The sequence below is a fragment of the Bufo gargarizans genome, chromosome 3 (assembly GCF_014858855.1).
Source record: "Bufo gargarizans isolate SCDJY-AF-19 chromosome 3, ASM1485885v1, whole genome shotgun sequence".
Classification (NCBI taxonomy): Eukaryota; Metazoa; Chordata; class Amphibia; order Anura; family Bufonidae; genus Bufo; species Bufo gargarizans.
In genome coordinates this window covers 625,088,345-625,113,094 of record NC_058082.1, presented here as the reverse complement: position 1 = coordinate 625,113,094, position 24,750 = coordinate 625,088,345, and the positions used below count along the sequence as shown (strand labels likewise).

The 24,750-nt window shown below is 40.8% G+C and overlaps 1 protein-coding gene across 2 annotated transcripts in view; it reads right to left on the bottom strand.

The window, feature by feature from the left end:
* Positions 1-24,750, bottom strand: part of TBL1X (transducin beta like 1 X-linked) — a 326,122-nt gene that overhangs the window by 221,466 nt on the left and 79,906 nt on the right. For both annotated transcript variants that reach the window (XM_044287937.1, XM_044287938.1), the window contains exon 3: positions 9,808-9,888. The gene's annotated coding sequence lies outside the window, so the exon portion shown is untranslated. The remainder of the gene's footprint in view (positions 1-9,807; positions 9,889-24,750) is intronic.

Sequence of the window (24,750 nt, the reverse complement as noted above, 5' to 3'; positions counted from 1 at the left end):
GGAAGCAATATGGATAATAACAATACATTAGTAAATAGCTTGTATTCACTTTGTCTACATGATAAATGCCACTTACTGAAGTTAGAGCACCCCTTTAAAGAGGACCTTTCACTACAATAAAAAATCTAAACTAAGCATACAGACATGGAGAGCGGCACCCAGGGATCTCCCTGCACTTACTATTATCCCTGGGTGCCGCTTCGTTCTCCTGGTATAGGCTGGGAGGAGCCTGCTCTTGTTCTCCTGGGCGTCTCCTTCTCCCAGGCTGTAGTGCTGGCCAATCGAGGCGCTCAACTCATAGCCTGAGAGTTTCTTTTTTCTCTCAGGCTATGAGCTGAGCGCTGCGATTGGCCAGCACTACAGCCTAAGAGAAGGAGACGCCAGCAGGCTCCTCCCAGTTGAGCCAAAAATCTGAAGATACCAGAGCCTATACCAGGAGAGCAGAGCCCAGGGATAATAGCAAGTGCAGAGAGATCCCTGGGCGCCGCTCTCCATGTCTGTATACTTAGTTTAGATTTTTTTATTGTAGTGAAAGGTCCTCTTTAAGTTTCTCTTACTAAGTAACTGAATAGTGTCGTGCAACATGATGACTATAGGGGATGTATAAGTTTAAAAAGACAAGGCTGTTTTCTTCTGGAAATAGACTCACTCTTGTCCATGGTCCATGTTTGTATTATGTATTTACTCTATTAAAGAGAAAGTGACAGGACTGCAATATCAGATTAAAGGGAACAAGTGGACGGACCGAGCAGTTGTATTTGCACTGCACCACCACACTGCATGCTGTCTCCCTTACAGTGGCAGTTAGTGTTGAGCAAATCGAAGTTCATGAAGTGGACTTCGATCCAAATGCCATTTGCCGTGAAGCTGAATTTCCTTGTGCTTGGTGGTATAAAATTAATTTTCCCTGAAATGGCGGTAAAAGTAAAAAAAAAAGTCATACTTACCTCATTGATTTTAACACAAAGAGGCCCAGCGCGAAATCTTGTGTGCAGTGATGTATGACATCACCAGACTGGCCTACGTAATGACGTCATCATGCACCGAGCAAGATTTCATGCTGGATCTTCAAGCAAGATACCGTAGCTGTGGTGGCCTCTTTGTGATCAAATGGATGAGGTAAGTATTGATTTAATTGTTTTAATTTGCAAACACTAAACTGCTTTAATATATATCAGATGAGGGGATCAATGATGGGGGGGGGTGGCGAAATCGCCGTTCCTTGTCATTGCACCCGCTATTTACAAAGAAATGCACTTTATGGCGAAGAAGCAAGTTTTTTGTAAAATTGGACGAAACAGCGGAATCCAATTTTAGAGAACTTCCCTCATCTCAAGTGGCAGTGCACGTACACTTCACATGTACCTGTTCCCTTAAAATCGCTGATCATTAGAGGTTATGGGATTCGGACTCCCCCATCAATCTAATATTGAAGGCGTATCCTGAGGAAATCAGTATTATACCGCTGCACAAGGTTGAAATGTTCATTCCCCATTGCCAACACATTACCAGGTCCACCATCTAACCAGTCATGATCTCGTATTTCACTGTGCTCCATATATAATATTAATAAATATTTATTTACATAGCAAGGTAGCTTTATATAGCATGTCTACTGGTTTTTAGATTATTGATGTCTTCTACCATCGGTTCCTAAGGAGTAGGCGCCCAGTTGTGGCAGCAATTATCCTAAACTATTGTGCAACTTCCACATTCAGCAAGAACAATTAACCTTCAGTTCACCTTTAGTTGACATATAATTTCTCTCTTTATAATACTTAGGACAGTTTTAAATAATTTTTATAGCCCATGACTGGAATTTCAATAACCAGCACAGCTAATGATAACACTCATTTTATTTACATGGGACTTAATACCTATTGTGAATGCCAGATTCCTTTCCAATATTAAGTATCCTGATATTCCTGGCTTTGTAATATAAACTAAAATAATGGATGAATGGAAGGTCAGATTCAAAATGTTCATGGTTAGAAATGGAAATAAAGAGTCAAGTTCACATCCAGATTGTTCGAGGTTCTACTTTCCAAGGATTTCTGAGTCATTTTCAGTTTCCAAACAATGCAGCCCAATTTGCATTCTAAGGGCTCATGCACACAAACGTATTTTCTTTCCGCTTCTGTTCCGTTTTTTCTTGCGGACCCTTTCCGGAACCATTCACTTCAATGTGTCCACAAAAACCACGGAAGGTACTCCGTATGCATTCCATTTCCGTATTTCCGTTCCGCAAAAAAGTAGTGCATGTCCTATTATTGTCCGCAAATCACGGTCCAAGGCCCCATTCAAGTCAATGGGTCCTCAAAAAATACGGAACGCACACGGAACACATCCGTATGTCATCCGTATTTCGTCGGTATTTTGCGGATCCATACTGTAGAAATGCTATGCCCAGCCCATATTGCTCATGCGTTTGGTGATTAATAAGTTACTGTTTCAGTGTCTGATCCGAAAAAAACGGATCACATACGGAAACCATATGGATATGTTTTGTGGAATAACGGAACGGAAGAGGACTTAAATCAGAGAATAAAAAACCTCAGATACGGAACAACGGATCCATGAAAAACCGACTGCAAAACAACGGTTGTATGCATGAGCCCTAATATAGAAATGTCCTAAGCTCATGTGTGGGATCCAGTTGCAAATAAAAAATAAACCAACTTTGCATGTCAGCTCCCATGCAGTCCTATATACAGTCCTGATCAAAAGTTTAAGACCACTTGAATAATGGCAAAAAATCATGTTTTACAATGTTGGATCTTAACAAGGTTCTAAGTAGAGCTTCAACATGCAACAAGAAGAAATGAGAGTGAGACAAAACATTTTTTGAGCATTCAATTAATTGAAAATAACGATAAAACTTAAACAGGCTGTTTTTCAGCTGATCCAAATTTTAGGACCACATGCCTTTAAAAGGCCAAATCTGTGCAAAGATGTGGATTCATTGTCATTTTCTGTCAGGTAGTAACACGTTGTGATGGCAAAGGCAAAAAATCTCTCCCTTTTTGAACGTGGTCGGGTTGTTGAACTGCATAAGCAGGGTCTCTCACAGCGCGCCATCGCTGCTGAGGTGGAACGCAGTAAGACAGTCATTTGGAATTTTTTAAATGATCCTGAGGGTTATGGAACTAAAAAGTCAAGTGGAAGACCCCCAAAAATGTCATCAGCACTGAGCCGGAGGATCCAATTGGCTGTCCGTCAAGACACTGGACGAACGATCCTAGACCCAAATTAAGGCCCTTACTGGTGCTGACTGCAGCCCCATAACCATCAGACGGCATCTGAGACTGAAGTGCTTCAAAAACAAAAACATCTTCAAAGACCTTGTCTCCTTGAACGCCACAGAACTGCTCGTTTGGACTTTGCAAGAGAGCACCAAACATGGGACATTCAAAGGTGGAAGAAAGTTTTATTCGCTGATGAGAATTTTTTTTACCTTGATGGTCCTGATGGTTTCCATCGTTACTGGCATGACAAGCAGATCTCACCTGAGATGTTTTCTACGCGCCACAGTGGAGGGGGCGCCATAATGGTCTGGGGTGCTTTTTCCTTCAGTTGAACAATGGATCTTCAGTAAGTGCAGGGGCGTCAAATGGCCGCTGGCTATGTCCAGATATTGCAGAGAGAATTCCTCATGACTGAGGGTCCTCGTCTGTGTGGTAACGACTGGGTTTTTGAACAGGACAACGCTACAGTACACAATATCCGCAGGACAAGGGACTTCTTCCAGGAGAATGACATCACTCTTTTGGCCCATCCTGCATGTTCCCCTGATCTAAATCCAATTGAGAACCTTTGGGGATGGATGGCAAGGGACGTTTACAAAATGGACAACAGTTCCAGACATTAGATGGTCTTTGTGTGGCCGTCTTCACCACTTGGAGAAATGTTCCCAGTCACCTCATGGAAATGCTTGCATCAAGCATGCCGAAACAAATTTTTGAAATGATAAACAATAACGGCGGAGCTACTCATTACTGAGTTCATGTTTGGAAGTTGGATTTCTGTTTTGAGGGGGGGGGGGGTTATATTTTTTTTTTTGAGGTGTGGTCCTAAACTTTTGATCAGCTGAAAAGCAGCCTGTTTCAGTTTATTTGTTGTTTTCATTAAATTGAATGCTCAAAAAATGTTGTCTCACTGCCATTTCTTCTTGTTGCATGTTGAAGCTCTACTTTGAACCTTGTTAAGATCCACCCATGCTAAATATGATTTTTTGCCATTTTTCAAGTGGTCTTAAACTTTTGATCAGGACTGTATTTCCATTGTAACAGACAACAAACAATCCCTGTGTAGTCTGATTATTCAGCCATATTGTCTTCCAGACGAGATTTGACAATAAAGTTTGTGACCTCCTCACTTTGAGCTTGTTGTGGTAGCATTACACAGAAACTCGAGTATGGTTCCATAACCTTATCATATCAATGCATCTTATATGTAACTATAAGATAAACCACAGGTTTAGACAACAGAAAATCAGAAAAACATATGTTCTGCCTTTTCAACCTTCCCTAGTGGTTTAATAAAGTAGAGGGTCCCTTCATCAGGTATTACACAACAGTTATAAAAACATGCACAGATATATACACAAATGCAAACACCAAGGAGCCATCTCTTGCTCCCTGGGTCACAGATTAGGGGTGATTGAGCTCCTTTAAGACAGAACAAAATAATAAAACATTTCAAGGTTGGGTAGTATAATCAATAGAGATGAGCAAAATTTTGAAAAATTGGATTCGGCAACTTTGCCGATGTTATCCAATAAATTTGATTTGTTACAAATAAATTTTTCATGAATAACTATAAATCAAGCAAACTCAGGCCACTCTGCCTTAGGGTAGGGCCACACAGAGCGGTCGTGCTGCGGCCATGCTGTGGTGAAGAACCGCATGGCCAATTAGCCCACAGTTGCTTTTTATTTGGCTGGTTAGGTGGGGGCACAATATGCATATTATTGCTGTTCTTGCCTGCAACCTCCTATAGGTTATTTGAAGGTAAACAGAATATTAATTAGCTCTGGTATACCCACTTCTCCAATCCCTACGCTCTCCTGCCCTACAGGTAGGATCCCTTCTTCTGTCATCTTCTTTTCCTCCTTTTCCCCATCATCTAATATCAATGAGAATATAGAATATGTCATCAGGAACATTCAGCTCCTCCTCTCTCTCTGCATCTTGCTGACTTTTCTAAGACATGGTGACTTTGAAGGATGATTTGGAAGAAGTAAAGCCAGCAAAAGATGAGGATAGCCATCATTAAGACATGCCCCCGTGGTGCAGATTGGATGCTATCCGTTGGCACGCTAGCATCGGAATAAGCATAAGTCTCCCTACACTCTCACTGCACTCTTCTCCCTCTCCAATATTCTTCTATCAATCATTTTCAGCAACACTGTCCCTAGTGCATTAGCTCTTGCCATGTCCCTCCCTTTGCTCAGCTCACAGGACAATGGTGCAGACCACGCGGGATGAGGGTTTTATAGGGCTGTGACATCACAGGGGGTGGCTATCTGTGCATTGGCTGGCTGCACGGCATTATGGGTGATCTTGCGTCTTTCTTACTTTCACTTTGTAACATGTGCAGCTGCCATTTTAGGAAAAACTGATTTATCACCATGAAGCTTAAGGAAATTCGGATTTGTTACAAATCTAATTTTTCCTTAACTTTGTACCGAATCCCGCTTCGAAAGCTTCGCTTCACTCATCACTAATAATTAATATAAATAAAATTTGAATCATGCTTGTAAAATTTTAAAAGAAGAAATATAAAAAGAAGAATAAAAGCCACCTAGTGTATACCCTATTAGTGCTCAGAATATGAAGAAAAACTCTTGAGGGAGGATCACATTAACCCCTTAACAGTCCATTAACCTCCTCACCTCCTCCAGGCTGGCTTAGGTCACAAATAGCTGAAGGGGGAGGGCTGTTTTAACCATTCATGTTCCCGGATATGGTTCTGTCTTGTTTAAAAGCTGACAGTGTACACTTTAAAACAAGATCAGGATCATGGCATTATTTCCACTACTTCTGGAAATGTAGCTGTTAGAAATCAGGTCTGGAGTAAAAGCAGCTGAAACCTGCTTTCACTTTCACCTGCTATAATTTATGACCTGATTTCTAAAGGCTGTATTACACAGCCAAATGTGGCAAAATTGTCAGGACGGAAGCGTCCCCATGCTGTACAGTGTTTTGCCAGTGGAAGATTATGGTGTCTGATAATCCTGCGCCGCTGCAAACAATAATTTTTTAACATGTCAAGATTTGTACTGCAATTGGTGGCAGTATTACACTGCTAGATCGCTAATCAGCATTCATGCAAATGCTGGTTGTCGATTATCTGCTGAAAAATTGGGCAGTTTAATGCAGGCGTAACAGCTATATCTCCCTATGTAGTGGATATAATGCCATGACTCTAACAAGACCAGAGCCATATTTCTAGCTGCGCCCAATCCAGAGATATCAGTGGTTAAAGCAGCCCACTGCCTTTATTCAGCTGCTGGAGTTCTGCAGACAGCGAGTGCTCTGTGCTGAAAGTGTCATGTTATCCTAGGCAACCCTGGCGCACTTCAGACCCAACAAGCCTTCAAGTAGTAACATAGTGATAGGTGCTGCAGATAGAGTGCTCCAATATATTTGCGATTGCACTAATCGGCAATTAATTATGCGCATATTTTGGCGTAATACGTGTAACTTCACAATCTAACCTACACTGACTATCTCCCACTAACTATATGTATTACTGTATATATATATATATAAGCTAACTATCTAATGTAATGACACAGCAAAGCACAGAGCACAGCAATAACACTGCTGTCTCTCTCAGAACTACATAAAACTACAGAAAATGGCTGCTGGGGAGGTTCTTATATAGTAAGGGGTAGGCAACTTTCCTATTAGTTGCTAGGTATGTTGCTAAGCTCAGGTAAAGACATTACAGCCTTCTCATTGGTCCACAAGCAAGAAGCAGGGAGGGAGCATGGGTTCAGTTGAAAAAAAAAATCTAGATTATTCGCAAATACGAATATATAGCACTACACTCTAAATCTTCGCGAATTCTCAAAGTGGTAATATTCGCTATTAAAATTTGTGATTCGAATATTCGCACCCAACGCTAATATGACAATAAGAAAACACATCCTCTTTCATGTATAAAAGGGGTGATAACATGAATAAAAGTTCACGCATCTCCTCCATCTTTCCTCCCACATCTCTGAATTGTTAAAAGGCTGTTCAAAACGAAAGATTCAAAGGGCACCTATCAGCAGGTCCTTTGCTGCATTTGATGTGTTTTGTGTATTATCCCCTGCATATAAAGTAAAAAGACTTACCATTTAAATGAATCCTAGACAGAGACTTTACCGCATGACTCTTATTATGTTTTAGAAAAAAAATGCATTGGCCCTCATTGACTAATGTGAGTACACCTAGATTCTCGAGTAAATTGCACAAATATTTAGCAAAATTTGGTGCATCTAGGTTTAGAGAATGTATCTGCAACTAACCCCCACAAGAGTATGGGGCTTAAAGGGGTTGTCCGAGTTATTTTTTTGTCCTTTGTATGTTTCTAACTAGGCAAATGTAAGGGCTTTACAATGCACTTACTTCATCTGCAGTGACTCCTTTCTCAGATTTTCCTGAGTCACATGACCTGTGATGTCAGCTTCTCTCCCTGCTCTGATGATGTTTTGTGCACAAGCCTGAGAGAGCAGATATGTGTCTGTACACAAGACGCCACTGTGTAGGCCATGCCCCCCGCACTGCAGTCTGCTGCTGTCTTCTCTCTCCCTGGATTCTTCAGAAAACCTTAATCCCTTCAGCAGCACACAGGGATGGAGGCTTTCCTGAGTAGCTGCAGGCAGTAAAGACACACAGGATCTGCCCTCCTCATCCTGCAGACACAGAGCTGACAGACTGGAGGAATTCTGCAGAGCATTGCACAAGAACAGGTAAGGGAAAGTCCTACACATACAACATGCTGCTGAGTATCCTAGCAGTCAGATATTTTAATCAGGGCAGCACTTCTATTCATTCTTTTTGCAGAGCAAGGCGAGGGGCACAAATATTAATGAGGAAAACCTCAGAGATTGTTTTTACTGCAGTTAAACAAAGGGCCAGAAAAGAACCAGGGAAATGAGGAAATAGTTTTTTTTTGCCTAAAACTTGCTTAGCTTAGTTATATATTGCTGACCATCAGATTTACAATGCTATATCTTTTTTTTCATAACTAGGACAACCCCATTAACAACAAGGAGGTGACGTCACAGTAACAAAGGCATGGTGTAATTTAAGACTTTTAGTACCAAAATTGCATTCAATTCTAGTGTAAAATTCTGTATGAAACTAAGCGAATAGTTGGTATAGAGTTAGACAAAAGGTGTTCAGCCATGCTTCAAATTTATCATTCAGCCTGAGCCACAAGGTCTAGACAGCCTGCCATCTATGGTAAATCTGCCACCCTGTTCTTTCATCAATGCAATGCAACAATTGAAGTTATACAAAGGAGTCATTGACATGAACTATAATATAGTTCTTTAATAAATGAAACAACTTTTCTGTCTATTATACCGGATACCATGCAGCAGGCGCAGAGCTGTACAGGATGCAGAACTAGTGGTCACCTCTAGGCCTAGAACTGAGAGGACATAATGGTCCCTCTGCCACATAAGACAGCAGGGTTCTAAATTATACATGGTGGTTGGAGTCCTTATTACATTTTGTATTAGAGCCCTATAGCTTTAAGCTATACTACTGCTATAACCTGCATACAAAAGTTGTTACACGGTAACATAGTTTGTAAGACTGAAAAAAGACACCTCCATTTAGCTCTGCCTAATATCCTGCAATGTTGATCTACAAGAGACAAAATCTAATTTTCCTCATCTTAAGGAAAGAATTCTTCTTGACTCCAAATCTGGCACTCTGAATAATTTCCAGGAACAACAACCAATCTCCAGCAAACTAGTAACAACGGGAGGAATTTATCATGAGGGGAATATTTGAAGTCAGCTTTGCTTGAGTCTACGTTGGTGTACCTTATTCCATATTTATCAAATGTCTCATGATGTTTGAGAAATTTGTCCCAGCCTTAAACCTCAATTCTGTCAAGAAAAGTTACTCAAGTTCTCCTACTCCACCCTCCTACTGTGAGTGGTGTAAAAATGCAAAACGTGAGTGTAAAAAGTCGCAAAAGTCCTATTTTGCAACTTTTCTGAAGCTAGAATCCTGGAGTGAAAGCAAAAACAATTAGGGCCTATAATTTGTAATATTGTTACTTTCAAAAAGACATCCAGGGCTCTTTTGAACTCTTAGTTGACAACAGCCCCTGATGCACATAGTCATAGTCTCTCTGCTCTTACGGCAAAGAACCCCTTCTATGTTGGTGTAAAAATATCAAGCTGGATGTTGGGTCTGATCATTTTGAGTACCAGATCAATGTTGTTATGACTTGCTATACTTATTTGCAGACCTTGAGCAGTGACCCACTAGGCCACTGCTAGGGGTTGAAAATGGGCTCAGGTCTAAAGAATATATGCGATGTGACATATTTCTGCTGTTTTAATATTTTGCACTGTTTGATGTTAGTTGTTACAACTCTGCTCTTGGGAGGCTGAGCTGAGCCTCTGGATTTGGCCTTTCCTCTATCTAGTTAGTGCAAGAGTGTGTTGAAGTAAGGCTGAAGAAAGCTACCCCCAGTATTCTAATGGTATCTGTCTGTATCAGGATACTATACATTTTCCGCAGTTCAACAATTCTATCATGAGTATTGTAAGACAGAGAATATTCTACTTACACTGAGGATGCAGGTTGCCAATCCACGTTTTCTTATACTTTTTGGATCCTTTGCCACAGCCAGCTTTCAAACAGGCGGCATCTATAAGATGAAATGAATAATTAGAGAAGGCAGGATTTTGAATACACATGCATTGTACTTATCTGTCTGTAAACGATATGAATGTTGGATGTCACAAATGGCGGATTTACACGTCCCGATAGTCAGGCAGATTATAAGGAACGCACTTTCTGCGAAATAATCTGCCTGTCTAAAGGTGCAGCCGATCAATCAATCAACATGCAACAAAACGTTTGTTCCTTGGGTGAAACTGTCAGTTGTCCAAACAAGTAAATGGTTGTTTCTAAACAGCACTTTGCTGCCCAGAACCAATGCAGCTGTATGAGGACGAGTGATTTACAATATGATACCTTGTTCTTATACTTTGGAGGCGATCACTTCAACCCCATTGAATATGCAACTAGTTGTCGGGAAGGACCACTTTTTCCATGAAAATTGGCTGCTCCTCTGCATGTGTAAAACTACCTTAAGACTAGCCATGTATATATGTATGTATATTTATTTCAAGATGAGCCTTATTTAATTGGTTTATATATAGCCATGAGACATTCACTATCAGTTTTGTACATGACAACAGAGGGAGGTGGATAGTCAGGTACGATGCCATCCTTTAAGCTGCTAATTACGACTATAGTATCTTTATTTATGATGCCAACAGTTTTGTTCCCAGTATAGTTCTTAAAAGAGTTGTCTGGTTTCAGGAGGAATCCGGACAACGCAAGTGATTTGCCTTGCAATAAAGAAGTCCACATTACTTACCTGGCAGATCCCATGCGGCCGCTCTAGCTCTTCTGGCGAGGATCGATTTATTGGGCTCTGCCAGGTAGGTAATGATCACTGCTTTATTGCAGACGGATCCCCTGTATTGTCCGTTATCTCCTAAATCCCTTTATGATTTTTGCAACAGTATTGCTATTGAGATATCTTAAAGTGATAAACTAGGGTTACGCTTTATTCCCTCTATTTCTGGGAGTAGCCTGAATAGTAAATCATTTCATGTATTCTACAAATTCTCCACTGGCGTTGTATTACTCTTTATTTGCTTGCTCTGACATGGTCCTTGTCCTCGGTGGAGCTCACGCACACGTACCCAGGCACAAATATTAATAGCAATGTACATTACAGTACAAATAATATAGAGTATGTAAGTTTTACCATTATAGGAGGTAAGGCTGGCCACACACATTAAAAAGCTGCCTCCAGAATGCTTATTTGGCTGAGAACTATTACTTCCGAAACCCTATACAAACGCATGTTCGGTCAGTCGAGCATGCATGTGTTCTGAATGGGAGAAAAGAGAATGCTGCTGCCAGACACTTCTGGTAGTGGCTTATCTCCCCTGAGAACAAAAGGAGCAGGCATATTCAAATCCAGAAGACTGATCCTTATCTTCCCTTACATCTGCCATTGGGGGAGAGATGGTAAGTCGCTCCCACCAAAATTTGCTGGTTTTTCCAGCATTCATTTAATGGGTCTGGCCAGCTTAACCCCTTTGCAGTGGGAAATATAACATGAGAGGCAGAGCACTGCAACAAAATGGGCCCTCTTTTACATTGCTGGGTTTTGCCACGTACAACTTGAAGGGGTCATTTCAGTGTGGCCGGATCTGCGGAAGGAATAATACTTATCTGATCACCTGCCGCTGGGTTCCTGCTCCTTCAATCCCCCACTGCTGGTGCAGACCTTGGGTCTCCCCTTGTCAACATCCATTTTAACAATGCTCATGTGGCTGCTGTAGCCAATGACTGGCCGCAGCAGTAACGTGTCCCTCTATGCGTCATGTTAATGGATCACATGACGCAAGGAGGACACGCCACTGCTACCACTTTTCCATACAGGAGAAGCCATCTATATCAGGGCATAGACATTTTTCCTATTTGCTTTACTCCATTTGATTAGGGAAATGTCTACTTTGTGGTAAGTTAAACTTTTATAAGTTAATTATTTTAGTTTAGATTTATATAAATAAGTATCAGACACACAGTTTTGTTTTGGCAACCTTAGACATCTATTATCACCACCTAGATTACTGATCTTGTGCAATGGAGGATGTTAGATAAGGTAAATGGCAAACATTGGTGATAAATACGCTTTGCTCAGTTGCATTCAATTCGCTGTAGTTTCTAACATGTGAAACCTGAGATAGTAGGAAAATAACTAGAACAGAATGAATCACATAATGCTCTTCCATTCCTCCTTAAATGTCCTAATGTAACCTTCAATTACACATTCATTCTTCAGCCAATACTTACTGAATCGTTGTGGTTCTGTACTGCCCTCTTTTAGAATTACCAGTAAAAATAAAATATTGTGTATAGCTCATGCTGTAGTCTTAAAGTCATTTTCATTTTTTTTGGTGGAACCTAAAGGGAACATTGTACCTGCCTGTCTGTGGGCACCCGGTTATAGAGCAGGAGGAGCAGATCAGACTGATATATTGTTTTGTGGGAAAAGAGTCAGTATAACCTTATTCATTGATCTAAATCTCTGTTCATTCTGGGCTTAGGAGTCCAGTAGGCGGTCATAGTGATCAATGCGGTCAGCTCCTCCTGTTGACAGGTTCCCTCTTATTACATCATTCTGTTCGTTGTTTCTTTTGGGATTCTATCATAGAGCTCTGATACAGCAGGTAAGAAACCTCGGACCATCATGGAGGTCCCAGCATGTTATGCATGTCCCCTATACCTAGTGCTCCGGCATTGTGCAGAGTAAAGAGTGAGGAATAAACCCATTGATGGGCTCTTCTATAATCCCTGCTGCTGGTATGACCATAAGATCAATAGTTCCTACTAAATGTGTATACCTGAAAACATTTCTCAGACCTCTGTCGTTTGGTAAAAGTTTATTACAAAATAATTTTTCTGCTCATTCAATCATATTTGGGTCAAAAATTACTCAAAAATGATTTCCCCTTTTACAGGGGACCTGTGCCCACTTTGTTTCAGCAACATTCCTCATGAAAAAACAATTGCGGAACATCTTTTCTTAGAGCCACGCATCCTACCTTGCACTTTTATATATAAGAATAAATTGACACTTGGGAGTTTCCATTCCCTTACTTAATAGGGTGTGTCCTTTCATAGTGTGACACTGGTGATGTGATTGGACACTGTCAGAGTATGTAGAACCACACCTCTATCTTGTCCATGTCTAGAATGAATAACAGAGGAATGGCGCAACTCTAAAATTCTATTTAAAGGGGTTGTCCGAGTCTTTATTACTGATAACTTATCCTCAGGACAGGTCATCAGTATCTGATTTGTGGGGGTCTGACTCCCAGTACCATGACAATCATCAGTTCGAGCACTGCCGCCTATTCATAGTCCAGTGACATGGTTATCGATCACATGCCCTAGGTGCATTCAAGTGAGTAGCAGTACCAAAAACGCCACTAGCCATTGGAAGGCCCTGTGCATTTTAAGCTATGAGGAGGCTGTGCCGCTCACCGGACCACCATAGCCTGTTCAGACAGCTGATCAGTGAGGTTGCCCTTAGAAGGACCCTCACTGATAACATAGCTGTGACCCATCTATAGGATAGGCCAAACAGTAAAAACTGTTTAAGACACATACTGTAAAATATTACTTTGCAGGGTTGAAACTTATCACATGTGTTAAGAAGATACATCATCTCAGATTACAATAGAAACAACAAGTCAAGACGTGTCCGCCACCCACTGCAATACATTATTCTTGCGAATTCTGGTGGAACATATAATAAAAAAATAAAAATAATAATAATAATAACATAGGGTGCATGAATCTATATAGATTATTAAAACGGGTGCAAATTATGCCAATTTATCAAAACAGAGCACATGGCAAGGCACATTAGACTAGAAAGAAAAAGAAACCTGTGATTTTGGAAAACCACAGTAAACATGCACCATGCCTGCAATAAGGAGGCAACGTGTAAACCCTGACACATATTACTTTATTATCTTTCTAATATAAATGTTACAACAAGTTTGTGGTTATATTCCCTTTTCAAGCATGAGTAGTAACAATAATGACTGTTACTTGGAGAAGAGGTTCTGTACATTTATGGAATATGTTCCTTTTGTAGCATTAATTAGAAGATGTAGATATAGTTTAGCCAGCACAAGTCTACATAAACCTAAACCTTCTTCCCACCTGCCACTAACACCCCCATGTGATTAGTGCACTTTAAAACAACCTATATTATATTCTTTGATCTTTTCCTTTTAAATCATATAAACATTGCTCAAATCAATTGATAGTTATGCATATCCTTCCAAAGATAACAGCATAATGACACTTTATATAACTGAAGACAATGTCTGTTATTGCCAGAAGTCTTCATGTCAGGAGTTCATCCAGCCAAATCACTATGCATGGCTGTGCTGGGAGGGTTGCCATGATGACAAGCCAAGTCTTGGATGAGCAACCTGTCAGTGTGATTGGAAGCTGAGACAATCAGAATTCTGTCTCTGTCCAATACCAGAGGTAGGTGGGAGATTTAAGACTGTTGATTCCTAATTGACTTGCCTGCAATTCCAGTTGTATCAGTTTTCTATACTGTGTGATAGTCTATCCCAAGGTGAGCCAGATGTGGAAGCTTTTCTTCTTCCACCATCCCTTGTTGCATCAGCAGGAGAAGTTGCTCTAATATAAATTTCAGGGGGATGACATTCTTGATGTCACTTTTGTCCCTACTCACTAATCGGGTGTCCTCCTCAAAGGGTCTGCAACATGTGTCCCTAAAGAGCTGCCAAAGCATGAGCTCAAAATAACACATTCACCATGCTCTAGGGATTTTTTGTACAGTATAATCAATGACGGGTTTACGCAGCTCATACAGATGTTCCAGGATATGAAAGTTGAATTCCAGTGAGTTGGAATGCAGCAGATCAAGTGGTGCCAAGTTAGACCATTCTCTCGCTACACGTCCAAGAGGATTTTCTTAGCCACCTAAGAATGGAGGAAATGTACAGACACTATCCTGGAGATGGACAGCACCTTCTGCGAGCCACAATACATTTTTAAAAAGGGATGTACCGCCAAACTAATCACATGCAGGGAGCAAGTCTTATATCTCCCAAATGCAGCAAAATGTTCCTGCTATTATTGTTAACCATATTGCCCAGTTGTAATTGACAGGTAAGTCAAACCATGGCACTATTCATACCACTGAGCACCACCCACGACAACAGGAGTGCCAATCAATCAACTTACTTAGTAATTGACAGGTAGACATCCAGCAGGAAATGTCTTGGTTTTGACTGCTTTTGACCAGTAAAATGTCAGATACACAACTCTAGTAAATGTATTTTTTTTAAAGTTTCATTAGTTGTTTTGGAAAGAAATTCCACATGGACATAGTCCTTTGCAATATATAGTATTTTAGGTCAGGCACACAACTCTGATAAATGTAATTTTTTTGGGGGAAAAATTGCTTAGCAAACTCTCCCATAGAAGTCGACTGTCCATTGTGCCTATGGCACATGTAAAGCAATTTTCTTAATGCTTTTTTAAATGCTGTTAAGAACAGGTCAGGCAAGATGGCCGCCCCATAATTATGTGCAAAGAATAGAATAAATAAATCTGCAATCAGAAAATAAAATCAGATTAGGAAAATAGGAGATGTATTGCTATCTGGTATTAACTGGCAGAAAAAAATCTTGAGGTGAGACATTCCCTTTAACAATCAAACTATGTTTAGCTGCAATCACTTTGTAGACCTTGCCAATCTGCATTTTCACATGTTTAGGGATGCATCTTGTATGCACCCTGACTGCAACATGGCTGCAATGTGAGAATCCAGCCTTAATGATCCAATACCTATTATAATCCACTGATACTTGATTTTAAGGAAAATTATTGTGTATTATTGCTTAAAGTGGTTGTCTGGCCAAGGAGCTGAGACACAGACACACAGAGCCACACACACACTCACCTGTCCATGCTCCCATCTTGTCCTGTTCCCAGCTACTAACAGTCCCCACAGGACCAGGCTGTGGCTTGTTCACCTGACCGCTGCAGCCGATCACAAGCCTCAGAAGTCACATCTCCTTGAGCAATGTTTAACCAGTGATATACAGTCAGGTCCATAAATATTGGGACATCGACACAATTCTAATATCTTTGGCTCTATACACCACCACAATGGATTTGAAATGAAACAAAAAAGATGTGCTTCAATTGCAGACTGTCAGCTTTAATTTGAGGGTATTTACATCCAAATCAGGTGTAGGAATTACAACAGTTTGCATATGTGCCTCCCACTTGTTAAGGGACCAAAAGTAATCATAAATAAAACTTTCACTTTTTAAAACTTGGTTGCAAATCCTTTGCAGTCAATTACAGCCTGAAGTCTGGAACGCATAGACATCACCAGACGCTGGCTTTCATCCCTGGTGATGCTCTGCCAGGCCTCTATTGCAACTGTCTTCAGTTCCTGCTTGTTCTTGGGGAATTTTCCCTTAAGTTTTGTCTTCAGCAAGTGAAATGCACTCTCAATCGGATTCGCGTCAGGTGATTGACTTGGCCATTGCATAACATTTCACTTCTTTCCCTTAAAAAAACTAGTCCAATGAGTTCTGAAGCATTTGGCTGAATATGAGCAGATAATATTCATCCTGCTGCTTTTGTCAGTAGTCACATCATCAATAAATACAAGAGAGACAGTTCCATTGGCAGCTATACATGCCCACGCCATGACACTACCACCACCATGCTTCATTGATGAGGTGGTATGCTTAGGATCATGCGCAGTTCCTTTCCTTCTCCATACTCTTCTCTTCCCATCACTCTGGTACAAGTTCATCTTGGTCTCATTTTTCCATAGGATATTATTCCAGAACTGTGAAGGCTTTTTTAGATGTCGTTTGGCAAACTCTAATCTGGCCTTCCTGTTTTTGAGGCTCACCAATGGTTTACATCTTGTGGTGAACCCTCTGTATTCACTCTGGTGAAGTCTTCTCTTGATTGTTGACTTTGACACACATACACCTACCTCCTGGAGAGTGTTCTTGATCTAGCCAACTGTTGTGAAGGCTGTTTTCTTCACCAGGGAAATAATTCTTCAGTCATCCACCACAGTTGTTTTCCGTGGTCTTCCGGGTCTTTTGGTGTTGCTGAGCTCACCTGTGTGTTCCTTCTTTTTAAGAATGTTCCAAACAGTTGTTTTTGCCACGCCTAATGTTTTTGCTATCTCTCTGATGGGTTTGTTTTGTTTTTTTTCAGTCTAATGATGGCTTGCTTCACTGATAGTGACAGCTCTTTGGATCTCATCTTGAGAGTTGGCAGAAACAAATTCCAAATGCAAATGGCACACTTGAAATGAACTCTGGACCTTTTATCTGCTCATTGTAATTGGGATAATGAGGGAATAACACACCTGGCCATGGAAGAGCTGAGAAGCCAACTGTCCCATTACTTTTGGTCCCTTAACAAGTGGGAGGCACATATGCAAACTGTTGTAATTCCTACACCGTTCACCGGATTTGGATGTAAATACCCTCAAATTAAAGCTGACAGTCTGCAGTTAAAACACATCTTGTTAGTTTCATTTCAAATCCAATGTGGTGGTGTATAGAGCCAAAAATGTTAGAATTGTGTCGACGTCCCAATATTTATGGACCTGACTGTATGTTCAAGCACATGTGCTTGGCTGCAGAAGTCACAGGGCCAAACCACTCCCTGGTCTGCTGAAGTGGAAGCAGTGGGAATAGGACTACATCACAGGTACAGTGGAACTGTGGACAGGCGAGTGGATTTTTTTTATGGGGTCTTCAGGTCCTAGGGCAGACAGTCCCTTTAAATATAAATTATTGCCTTAGTGTATTTTCAACAAATATTGCTTAATTCAATAGTGCCGGTGAATACAAAAAACTTTATAATATATCTTTGAGAAAATACATTTTATTTTTCTAGCAGCATTCTTCCTCAACTCTTCATATTCCATATTTTTTCCCCATAAGATGCACTTTTTTTTCCTCCAAAGTGGGGGAAAATGTACCTGCGTCTTATGGGGTGAATACTAATGAGCACTTCCATTATGGAAGCACTCATTAGTACCGGAGGACCAGGAAGCGGTAAAGTACTCACTGCTTCCTGGTCCTTGGCTGTCAGCTGTGCAGTGGCTGCGCACAGCATGAATGCGCTCTGTGACCTTACGCTGTGGGCGCCGGTTCACAACACAGTTGAATGAGAAGAAGGATAAAGAGTGCGGGCGGTGTGGAGCGGCAGCTTCCGGAGCAGGAGAGGTAAGTGATTTTTTTATTTTATCTTATCTGAGGCTGGGGGCTGCAGGCTGCATAAATGAAGCTAGGGCTGGAGGCTGCATAAATCAACCTGGGGGCTGGAGGCTGCATAAATGAAGCTGGGGGCTGCAGACTGCATACATGAGGCTGGGGGCTGCATACATTAGGCTGTGGTCTGCATACATGAGGCTGGGGGACTGATCTGAGGCATGGGGGTTTGATATGAGGTCTGATTGAGGGTCCTATTAACATTGGGGGTCTGATTGGGGCTGTCAGCTGAGGTCTGATTAACATTGGGGGTCTGATTGGTGGTCTGATCTGAGGTCTGATGAAAAATATTTTTTTCCTATTGTCCTCCTCTAAAACCTCTCCATATTCTTCTATGGGCGGCACGTAATCTGATCCTTCAGTGAGCTGACAGCCCTCTCATGATGAATTTAGCAGAGATGTTAGTTTAGCAGGAGGTGGAGGGAGAAAGAAACATTTTTGTCTGATAAGATATTTGAGGAGGTAAGTTCTAGACTTGACAGCGGAGAATCAATGGATGTCGTATGTCTGGACTTCTCCAAAGCATTTGACACTGTACCGCATACAAGGTTAGTATATAAAATGAGAATGCTCGGACTTGGAGAAAACGTCTGTATGTGGGTAAGTAACTGGCTCAGTGATAGAAAACAGAGGGTGGTTATTAACGGTACACACTCAGATTGGGTCACTGTCACTAGTGGGGTACCTCAGGGGTCAGTATTGGGCCCTATTCTCTTCAATATATTTATTAATGATCTTGTAGAAGGCTTGCATAGTAAAGTATCAATTTTCGCAGATGACTCTAAACTGTGTAAAGTAATTAACACTGAAGAGGACAGTATACTACTACAGAGGGGTCTGGATAGATTGGAGGCTTGGGCAGATAAGTGGCAGATGAGGTTTAACACTGACAAATGGAAAGTTATACACATGGGAAGGAATAATGCAAGTCACCCGTACATACTAAATGGTAAAACACTCGGTAACACTGACATAGAAAAGGATCTAGGAATTTTAATAAACAGCAAACTAAGCTGAAAAAAACAGTGTCAGGCAGCTGCTGCCAAGGCCAATAAGATAATGGATTGCATCAAAAGGGGCATAGATGCCCGTGATAAGAACATAGTCCTACCACTTTACAAATCGCTAGTCAGACCACACATGTAGTACTGTGTATAGTTCTGGGCTCCTATGAACAAGGCAGACATAGCAAAGCTGGAGAGGGTCCAGAGGAGGGCAACTAAAGTAATAACTGGAATGGGGCAATTGCAGTATCCTGAAAGATTATCGAAATTAGGGTTATTCACTTTAGAAAAAAGACGACTGAGGGGAGATCTAATTAATATGTATAAATATATCAGGGGTCAGTACAGAGATCTATCCCATCATCTATTTATCCCCAGGACTGTGACAATGACGAGGGGACATCCTCTGCGTCTGGGGGAAAGAAGGTTTGTACACAAACATAGAAGAGGATTCCTTACGGTAAGAGCAGTGAGACTATGGAACTCTCTGCCTGAGGAGGTGGTGATGGTGAGTACAATAAAGGAATTCAAGAGGGGCCTGGATGTATTTCTGGAGCGTAATAATATTACAGGCTATAGCTACTAGAGATGGGTCGTTGATCCAGGGAGTTATTCTGATTGCCTGATTGGAGTCGGGAAGGAATTTTTTATTCCCCTAAAGTGGGGAAAATTGGCTTCTACCTCACAGTTTTTTTTTTTTTGCCTTCCTCTGGATCAACTTGCAGGATGACAGGCCGAACTGGATGGACAAATGTCTTTTTTCGGCCTTATGAACTATGTTACTATGTTACTATGTTACAAGGTTTCTTATATTGACCTGTACTATTGAGTTAGGCCCCATGCACACGGCCGTGTGTCACAGCCGTGTGCGGGCCGTGGAACCGCGGCCTGGATCCCTCCTGAGAGCAGGAGCGCACGGCGTCACTGGTTGCTATGACGCCGTGCGCTCCCTGCTGCCGGCACAGTACAGTAATACACTGGTATAGATCACGGCCGTTATGCAAAGTTTTTTGAGAAAACAAGGACCGAGTAACATCATAGGTCACCTTTATTGCTTCACACTTGTAAACTCGTATGAGAAACAGAATCAATAACTGGCGGTCTATTATATGAGAGCATACAAGGGTTTTCTATAATGTTCCATTAATGGTAAGTCTTTAGGATTGAATATTAAAGGCTTAGAACCACCACGATTAGCAGAATGAATGGGACGTGGTGCATTGTACAGCATTTTGTCTTCATCAGTGTAACTTTACACATAGCAGTGAATTCATTGTCAATTTTTTTTTTTTTTTGTTGTTGCATATACTGGTTTGTCAAGGCATGTTTCTTTGTTTCAGCTTGGAAAAAGAACCTGAACAGATGGTCCATCATGCACAGTTTACTGATAATACCAAGCTACAGTATCATGTTACAAATCTACAGGTATCGCATAGAAATAAAGAACATTTTAACAACTACCTTTAACAACAATTAAAAATTCAAAAGAACTGATTTTTTAATTTCTATTCTATTTCTATTCTATTGTAAAGTCTAGTTGTTTGTCTTCAATTAATTCATTGATTTATGAATGCCAGTCAAGTCATCAAATGTGGAACCACTTAAAGTCCATAAAATGAAAGGCAGAATAGTTTTATGTATTCCTCCATAATAGCAAAGTAACAATAATTATTCTACCGTGTAATGCTTTGTATTTTTTTTCTTTTTGTTCATATCTGCTCTGAAAAAGATACATCAGATCAGTACAAAGAGCCATGTAGCTAGGATGTAGCTCAGCTGGACAACGAGGAGAATTGGCTGGGGTTTCTCTCTGACGTAGCACGTCTTTTAAAACCAGATGTTTAAGATGGATTCTATTAGGGGCGCGGGGGGGGGGGGGGTGACCTCACACACAATGAACATTTAATTAAGCTATACTATATTAATGGTTATTAGTTATTTAAAGGTAGATGTGGATTTACTATGGTCTTCCCTGAGCCAATAAGTTATGAAAGGAAAGTGTAGAATTAGACAACGAGGTTTGTGGTGGCTTTTGCATTTATGTAGAAGGACTAGCTACTTTTCCCCTGCAACTTTAGGATCATTTTACTTAAAAAAAGTTTTAATTTTTTTTATTTGAAACAGCTGTATTGTGACCAATCATACTTTATCTTAAAGAATGTTCACACAGTATTATTAAAAGGACCGTACAGAGCAGAAAGGAGGGAGCTATTTGGCAAGAAATGCTCAACCTATTGTAACTAGTAATATCAAGCTCATTCGACCCCTTTTAGAGTGACTTCATTCTTGAAAAAGGGTTACTATTACAGCAGTTGCTTCCATGGGATCTGTGCTTAAAGATTGGCAGCAACACTACTGCCGAGGAGGGAATGTGCGGAGCAGCGAAGGTTAATTAGAGATGTTTCCGGTATTGAGGAACAGTGTTGGGATTCCTCTAAACTTACAACCTTGGTTAAAGGATGTAGAGGTCATAAAAGTATCTGTGGGGCAGCTTTTAAGTTCCCTCATCATCAAGGTGCTTTAATTGCCCTAATATACCCCCGACCATTAAAGGACAGATTCAATAGAGCTAACTTTTCCTTTTAAACATTTATTTGATTTCTCTCAGTCCTTCTGGGCAGCGATCCATGGTGAGATGAGTACATACAGCAGATGCAGGACATCTAGACAGAGAATTATGCAAAGGTTGGAAATACAAATCAGAGAACTATAAAGTGTTTGTCTTTTGCAAATGGACACGGCACAGCATGAACGGCGGGGCACATAAGGTCAGGTTTTGCAATGAGTTTCCAGATAGAGGAAGGAAATGGAATACAATCAAGCTTTGGGAGGGTGTGTGGGGAGAGACAAAAAAAGAGATCTTACAATCTTCAAACTATTCTTTCCAACAAAAAAAAACAATGTAATACATATACAAATTTTTTGTAAAATTATTCATTTTACATAATATTGTATCCAAGATACTTTACTCTTATGCAAGCACATACAATCAGGGGTATAGCTATAGGGGTGCACAAGTAGCAGACTCTAATGCCTGAGAGGGTTCTAAGGTCCCACTTCCATATAGGAGCACTCTGCATTTATAAATGTTGCTTGCTAGGTGGGGGTACTATTACTGATTTAGCATTAGTTTAGGAGATTCTGGTTATGCCAGACTATAATGAGTTTTTATTGTCCTTGCTGCAAAAGATATGACTAACAGAGTCCTAAAATACACATTTTCCCCCTAAGGCTACTTTCACCCTCGCGATGGATGGATCCGTTCAGATAATGCATCCATCTGCATCCGTTCAGAATGGATCCATTTGTATTATTTGTAACATAGCCAAGATGGATCGAGATCCGTCTTGAACACCATTGAAAGTCAATGGAGGATGGATCCGTTTTTCTATTGTGCCAGATTGTGTCAGTGAAAACGGATCTGTCCTGACACACAATGTAAGTCAATGGGGACGGATTTGTTTTCTATGACACAATCTGGCACAATAGAAAACAGATCCATCCTCCATTGACTTTCAATGGTGTTCAAGACGGATCTCGATCCATCTTGGCTATGTTACAAATAATACAAATGGATCCATTCTGAACGGATGCAGATGGATGTATTATCTGAACGGATTTGTAAGCAGCGTTTTCGAGTCTGCCTCCAGAGCGGAATGGAGACTGAACTGAAGCATTCTGAGCGGATCCTTTTCCATTCAGAATGCATTAGAATGGACCGCTTTTGGACCGCTTGTGAGAGCCCTGAACAGATCTCACAAACGGAAAGCCAAAACGCCAGTGTGAAAGTAGTCTAAGATGTAAATGCAATGTTTGTATAGCAGGCTTTCCATAATGTGATAATGCAGAGTCTGCATAATAAAAATGTGTTCATAATCATTTGAAAATAAATGAAATGAGACGTTTTGGCACTTTTATGGCATTTTTTTTATTTTGTGACATTTGGTCTTTTTTCCTGGTGTTATTGACGCTCTTTCAAGAAGTCGATGGTGAAAAAGACCAAAAAAAGTAACATATTGAAAGCATGTTGTGTTTTAATAAAAATACAACTGGCCACAAAAACTCCACTAAAATGAAGCTTCTGACCACAGAAACAATCACATTTCACTTTTCAAGAGTAGTTTAACAAAAGAAAACAGAGTGCAATTGGAGCAATAACCTGTTCCACACTGCCCTAGCTAGATATCTCCCAACCGACTCCTACCAATTGGGAAGCAACAGGGTGGTTAACCCTGTCCCTGCCAATCATACCACACTATGCTGGTGTACATTCATACCAGAACTATACATAATATAATACCTGCAGATACCCTCACTGCACTAGCCTGAGGCAACAAGGTACGTTTTTGGTGCATGTTTCTGGTAATGAGGCACCTTGTGTTCCTGGATTTCAATCAGTGCGTCATACACCGTCCCCTCGGACTCTGCATTAAAGGAAATGTTTCACCAAAATGTAATCTGCCCGTTGAAAGCAGATAGTAACACATATCCTTTTTACCTATTCTCTTTTTATTTTCTGATTGCAGATTTACTTCAGTTTTATGAAAATGATTATGGAGAATGCCATCTTGCCTGAGCTGTTCTTAACAGAACTTGCACAGCATTAAAAAAATAGCTTTACAGCAGCCCTAAGGGCCATAGACACCCTGGACAGAAGGGGACCTTATTGACTTTTATGGGAGAGCTTTCTAGATTCTTAAATTCTTTAACCCATAGGATACCAGTGCCGTTTATGTACAGCGCTGGGAACTGGGTCTGAAATCCCAGTGCCATACAGCCAAGGCGAGCTGCTCCTGTGCCCGCCCGATCAGCTGCAGGAGTCCGGCAGTCACCGATAGCCAGACCCCTGCTATAAGCGCTGGCATCAGTGAAAACACTGATGTCGGCGCTTTAACCCTTGCATTTCCACGGTCAGCTCTGACCGCGGCATGTGCGGTATCCTCACAGGTCCCGGGTATCCATCGGGTCCCCTTGATGCTGTGATAGGGACCCGATGTCTACATCACAAAACTCTATTAGCATTAAACTCTAGTATGAAACTGACAAGCTCAAGAAATCTATACAATTAAACAGGAGAAAATGTTTTGTATTTTTATAACATTATATATAATATACATTGCCTTTAATTCCCCTTTAATTGAAGATTATACTACAAGCACTTTTCAGCTTATTAGAGGTCACTGGCAACATGGCTACAAAATCACATTGTGTGCAATCTAAAAATCTGTTCCCTCCTGTTACCTCCTCCATCTCTGTCAGTACAAGAGCTTTCCTGGAGACTATGCAGATCTAATTTAGGAAACACACTGCCTCCTGTGCTTTGACAGGTTACGGGAATTAAAGAAATGTGGAGTGAATACACCATTAAATTTCAGCTGTATGGGCTATCCAACCAATGGCACAGGTGATTCTGATACAGAGGGGTGGCAAGCCAATCTCTGCACTCAATCTTTGTAGATACATATTTTCTAGACATACATTTTGCTGATTTTAATGTCTGGCAGAATAATAGTAACTCAGTAATTAGTACAATGAGATGAAACATTCAGAAAGAATTAAAGAGGGCACCCCGTTCAAGAAAAAAAATCTCATTAACAATGCAAGTGT